We start from the raw sequence: 6,476 nt of genomic DNA on the forward strand, positions 1-6,476 counted from the left end.
GCCTTACTCTTTTGATTATATTGCAATTATAACATCTTGGTTATACAGGATCCCTTTCAACTCAAACGATTCTGTGATTCTATGATAACCAGCATGTGTGTGAGGGACAGTTTCCATTAGTTTCCAAGGAGGAATGCCTTCAAGGTGAGCTGATGATATTCCCTGGAGGGGCAGCTATTAGACACAGCAAAGCTCATGCTGCTTTGCCAGGTATTCAGGCAGCAATGACCTCCCTGCCTGCTCTACCACAGCTCTGTAGTGTTCCACTAAGCTGCTCTGTAGGAGCTGGATGGTGCCCAAATGCCAGCTCTTGCTGCACCAGTGGCACCTTCAGTACCTTTGCTCAATGCTGCTGACAGGGCAAATATGTGGGCTATGGGGTGGATCACAGTTTCTCACGGTGATCACATCAGCAATAGATGAGCCCTTGCACAATTAAACCCTATCCTGCAAAAGCAGCCTGTAAGCCCTGCACAGAGCTGTCATTGCAATCTGTTCTCCTGAAGGCAGAGCTCCTGACAGAGCTTTACCAGGTGTTCGTGAGGGAATTTTGACACTTCTGCACCTGTTGCAGCCTGATGGGGATGTGAAGGGCTCATTGGAGCCAGCTGCAGCTCAATGGGCTTTCAATGGGCTTAACTTGCAGCTGGATAAGCCAGTACATGCTAGATATTTCTACTAGACAGAAGGGAACCAGTTGCTCATCTCTCTCTGACCTTCTCTGGGGCTCAGATTCAGTCCCCTTAGAATATTTCAAGGATCCAGAAAAAGAAACTGACTTTTATGGGCATAGCACAAACATGAAACTACTTTGAATAGCTAACTCTCCACATGGAACTGCTCGTGTGCAATAAAGATGGCAGGGCTTCCCAGTATAAATAATCATTCACTTTTTGAAATCATAAATCATTCACTTCTTGAATTATTTGGGTGTCAGGGGACAAACTGTTAAATCTATATTTAGCATCTAGCTTCAAGTTCTGCCTGATTTTCAGAAGTGCTGCACTTTTCAGCTAGGAAACCTCATACATCAGATCCCTCCAATAAAGTGCTTCATCTTGGATTTATGTGCTTACACTCAAAAAACTCTACCAGCACTTAAGGGTTATCTGCAAAGGAAGACAAAAATTAGTTACAAACTGCACTGAGAGTTTTAAGTATATATATGCATACGGTGGAAGGTATGACATTTGGAAATGTATTTTTTGCTAATTTTTCAAAAAGGCACTTGTAAAATTCTGCCTGGTTTACGGCAGCTGAGCTGGAAGGCAGCAGCTCTGTGTCCAGCACATGGGGCCACAGGTGAACATAGAATTTGCCAAAAAAGCACCAGTCCAGCTAGCTGGGAAGCATCAATGGGATCTTATACGAAGGAAAAGATTTGAAAAAATATAGTATTTAGATTAACATTCATTTTATCTTGTAACTTACTTGGATTGATCCTATCTGAGAGCTCACACATCCGAGGAAAGAAATGTTAATGCTAAAGATGCAGACCTGTGACATGGTGCGACAGATAACTTCTGCTCCTTCACCAAAATAATGCAGCAGCTGCTTGCAAAAAGGACCCACATACTGAATCTGTAAATATGCTCTACCTCTTTTTATGCTGCTGCTGTAATTAATCTAAGAACCTTTAAAATTCCTATCTGATAGTTAGACTTGTTATAGCAACGTATTTAATTCCAGAGCTACATCTTTCAGCAGATACTTTTACTTCATTCAAATTACTAATCGTTTAGATTCTCTCTGAAAGTCTTTCCTCCCTTGCTCCCCATGCATGCTTAACCTAATTAACTATAAATGAGAAAAAATGCTATTCACATAAAAAGAAAATGTTAACCTATAAATTATCCAGTGCTCCCTCCCGAGGCTGGCAACGCCTCTTGTAGAAAAGCTCAGATGTTGGTGCAGTATTCTTGGCTTGTTCTCCAGTTTCTGCCACCCAAAATCATTTTATGCAACACATTACTTTGCCATTTTGTACATCTGGCAACATTTGCTGATACTAAGTCCTCTCCGGTGTTTTCAAGATTACACGAAGGAGGATTTCCAGGATGATTAATTGGAGAGATAAAATCATTCCTTTACATTTCAAGGAACATTTGCAGAAGACTAATGGTCATTTATGGAAATATGGCCTCTTTATACCCATTAATGTCTTCCAGTGCTCCCTGTAGGTCACACAATTAACCACTCATTTATGTTTCCTTGCTGCTGTCATTCCAAGTCCTCTCGGTCGTCATCAGCACTGAAAAACCTTCTGTTCCTCCCTAGCCAGATCAGAGCCCATTCAGGCCTGTAGGACTGAGCCACCTACACGTCAGATTCCTCGCTCTATAGATTTCTCCTCAAAGTCCACTTTTTTTTTTACATAGGTTTTCAAATGCACTCAGCCAAATTTCACCTTGAAAACCTCTTCCAATCCTTTATTTTTAATTCTTTTGTGATTTTATTCATCTTACTTTGTACACATACCTACCAGCCATCTTGGGGTGGGGATTCTGCACACAACAGCGTTGTACTGGGTTGGAAAAACTGACCATACAAAACAGCAGCAACAAATATTAATTGCTTTGTTCCCCACCTTAAACGGAGTGAGGAATTCAGAACAAGGTCTTAAAGGAAGTCCAAATCTCTTCCATGCTTATGCATTCCATTCTACTACCTCTGTTCTTCTGGGCACAACTTGGTCTCCTTCTTGCATCTGTGAAACAAAGCCAAATCCAATTTAGGACGTACATATGTGGTGGACAAAAACGATGCTGCACTTTACAGATCATCTCAGAGAAATGCAAAATGTTTGTGGTTCATCAGTGAGGCGCTCACAGAGATTCTGATCCACAGCTTGATCCACCTAGCTCAAATGTCAAAATGTTATTATTATTATTTGCTGTTTTTCAGGGGTAAAGACATCCAGAATAGATACATCCCAGAATATTAAGAAATGAAAAGAAATGTAGAAATGAAAAGAAATGTAGAAATGAGGGCAACACAGATAAAAACAAGGAGTAAATCCTATATCAAACACAGCAAATTAAAGAAGAGACAAGCTGCTTATCTGCCCCTTCTGAATTCCCTGAAATTTTCCTCATTTTGATGCTGCTTGGTCACGAGCTGAGAGGAGCTGGGCCTCCAACAGTGAGCAGGCAGCCTCAGACTGCAGTAGGAAATAGAAGCATAATTTACTTGCCATACTTGAGCACAGTAAAAAGAAATGGAGAGAGAAAAACTCAGGAAAAAAAAACTATTGGCATTCAGCTTTGGCTTTCTAGATAACGAAATCATTGAGACATGGATTTAGTGAATGTGTGTGTTTTATATGGTTCAGGAAACACTGCTGTTACACAAGTTAGTTGAATTAATTATGAGTCTACAAGTCTTCTAGAATGTCCTTCTTAAAGGTGTACATAAAGTTGATGAGGACATACTGTTATCCAATCTTATTTCAGCATTGCCTAAGGATGATTTACAGCACTTCAGCAGAAAATGCAAAAGCCATCCTATGTACTTTCATTCTGACTTACATTAATTGCTCTCGTGGACACTGGCTTCATCGGTGGTTTTGCAGGAATACAGCCACTAAGAATTTTAGTTAACTGGGGCTAATTATTGTTAACAGTCATTAGAGTCACATTCACAAGGGGTGGCAGGAATGAGGGAGAGGAAATATAACTCAGCCCACTCATACCTCTGTACGCACACCTAAGTGAGCAGGGTTAATGAGAGTACCAGCGAGATGCCCAAGCACACAAGAGTAGATTAGTTACGTAAATAGAAGCCATTTTTCATGTTTCACTCTGTAGAGTAGTTTTACCCTGGCCCATTTTAGAAGTGAAATGAATGTGTCACAGAAAAAGCCAGGAGCTTGACCAGGGCTCTGCAGCAATACTGTGCCAACACAGAGCTCAGGAGCAACGCCTTTCCAATCCACATCGAACTTTATCAGAATAAAATCCTGCATGATTGTTTATTGTTATCATTATTGCTGCATAATAGCTACCATCATCTCCGGCACCAGAAATTTTAGACTGAACTGTGTCACAGCTGCACAATTTAATTTGAATTAATCAACCCCTAACCCCTGATTAGCAGAACACGGCAAGAAGGAAATAGCTGAAAATAAGCAAACCTCTGTCAGAAACAAGAATATTACTTACAAGGCTAACATCTTGCCTGAATTGACAGCAAACAAGCTTCAGTAAGCAGCAGTGGAAAATAGGAGAAAGTCTATTAGCAGACACCTAGGTGAACACTGTTTTTCAACCCTTGAAACCCAAGCTCTTGTTTAAGACTATAGCTATTTTTTTTTGCACCAGAACAACAAAAACAACAAAAAAAATAAAATTGAAAGGCAGGACTATTAAGCAATGATAAAGGTTGAGTCATAAGCTAAAGTCATGTTATAGATTTACCTACCAACAAGAAGCCAGCAGGGTTCGGGTTGGAGGTTAATGAAAGACATCCAAAGGTCATCCAGTGATTATGTGCGAGCATGAGTTTAATAGGGCACGGGGACGACAGACACTGACAGAAGATTTATACCAGAGGTGATGACACTGCTAGGAATACTGCTGATAAAAAGAGCCCCAATATCGGACGGAGCAGGATGATGAATGGCACACATGTCTACTCACACTTCTCATTATAAGCTCCTTCACTCATGGTGGCACTTAGCAGCATTTATTTACTGTGCTTTGAAGGTACTGAGCAGAAGCACAGTATATCTAATACTTTAAATGTAGGCTTGCCATATAAAAATGAAACAAGAGATAAGATTAGACCACTGAATAATTGCCCAGCTTTCCTGCAGAGATTATATTCACTAGTGCTAACATTATTTTTTCCCTAATGTTCTAGCGTACGAACAGCTCAAGTGAATTAATTTTCTGAGGCAGAAGGTCAAAGGAAAATAACTGATAAGCGTTGTGCCTGCTATAGAATATCACTTTACAATATTCTTTCTTCCTCATTTGTCAGATAGAGAGTAAGAGATAATATAATAAAGGTATATAAACATATTTTTTGTCACGCCATATTTAGTTTTAGTAGTCCCAAGTGCTATTTTTCCTTGTAGATTCTGGTAGGAAGAGGATCAGAGAAGTCAGACAAAAATGTCAAATAAAAAAAAAAAAAATAAAGGAATAAACCTTAGAACCCAAACCGAGGAAAACTAAGACCTGATGAATAACATGCACTGCACCAAGAAACTCCTTTTCAGACTGTTATATATTTATCAAACCACTGGAGTGTGAATTCTATGAATAAGTCTTATCATCTTTCAAGCAGCAGGCACAATAAAAATTAGAACTACAGAAAATTGTGGGTATTACAAAAGGTTATTTCTATCAATTCACACCTATCTGTAGATGGGAATGTCACAAAAGAAAGTTCTGCATGTCTTGCCACTTGTAACTTCGAGCAGAGATGGAGCAATACGCCATGACGTCATATTTAACATTTATCTGGACATGCAGCAACATAAATAAATCCCCACTCGACCAAGAGGCGTTGTAAATAGTCTGTAATTTTAGGAGGAGAGATGTAACATTCTGAGCACACGCTACCATCATTCCTCAGGATAGTTCACTTACAGCTACCTTGCGTGTGCTGCTGTTACGACCACTTCCAAGCACAATACATCTGTATTATGTCCTTTATCCATCCTGAGATACTTGAATGTCTCTCATGGAATAGGAAAGGGAGGCAGCCAAGAAAACGCATTGTCTTTATTTGTTGTTATTGTTTATAGTTTGTATTGCAAACAGAGGTCATTTGGATAAGCAATGGCTTATTACCACTGCTAAGAGATACACAGCTTGATCCTAGACATGTAGTCCTATCTTTTAGATGTCGTGTTGATGCTTGCACATAGAGAAAAGATGCTGTCTCTCTCTGAGAGCTGCCTCACAGATATGATCTGCTCAAGGTAGAGGCTGATTACAAGGCAGACATCAAGAGTATGAGGGATGTGTTGGCTGGAGCACTGTGTATTTCTACAACAATGTTAAGTCTTCTGCTGTAAAAAACATGAAAACCTTAGCAAACTGCTTGTGGCCAACTCTTCATGGACCAATTTCTGTAATGAATGCCACTGTATCCAACCCAAAGCTTCTCATCACTTTCTGACTCTCTAATTAAGGAATAAAATGTAGGTACTCAGAAAGGGAGGGAGTGCTTTAATTACACTTGAAATTGACTCCTTCTCCATAGAGCATGCATACATAGAGCATCCATCTCACTAATTTATACCATAACCTGAGCCACAAACTGGCCATTTTTAGCCTCAGCACTGATTCTCAGTCACCTCTTCCCTCTATGCTCAGTGCAGCAATATATTTTTTCTTAAGGACTCACCCAGTTTTCCAATACTTTTGAAGTGCAGTAAAATGATTGGGCCCACGACGGGGCCCTGGTCAGCCTGGTCTAGCATTAAATGGGGAGGTTGGTGGCCCTGCACGTGGCAGGGGGGTTGG

At 40.2% G+C, this 6,476-nt stretch overlaps 1 long non-coding RNA gene across 2 annotated transcripts in view; it reads right to left on the bottom strand.

The window, feature by feature from the left end:
* Positions 1-4,275, bottom strand: part of LOC122183636 — an 18,648-nt gene extending 14,373 nt beyond the window's left edge. For both annotated transcript variants that reach the window (XR_006180299.1, XR_006180300.1), the window contains exons 1-2: positions 4,161-4,275; positions 2,588-2,707 (exon numbers count right to left, since the gene is read on the bottom strand). This is a non-coding gene — a long non-coding RNA (uncharacterized LOC122183636). The remainder of the gene's footprint in view (positions 1-2,587; positions 2,708-4,160) is intronic.
* Between the last annotated feature and the right edge of the window lie 2,201 nt (positions 4,276-6,476).

Source organism: Lagopus leucura, unplaced genomic scaffold (assembly GCF_019238085.1).
Source record: "Lagopus leucura isolate 7727_CA_CO unplaced genomic scaffold, USGS_WTPT01 Super-Scaffold_100019, whole genome shotgun sequence".
NCBI classification, from domain to species: Eukaryota; Metazoa; Chordata; class Aves; order Galliformes; family Phasianidae; genus Lagopus; species Lagopus leucura.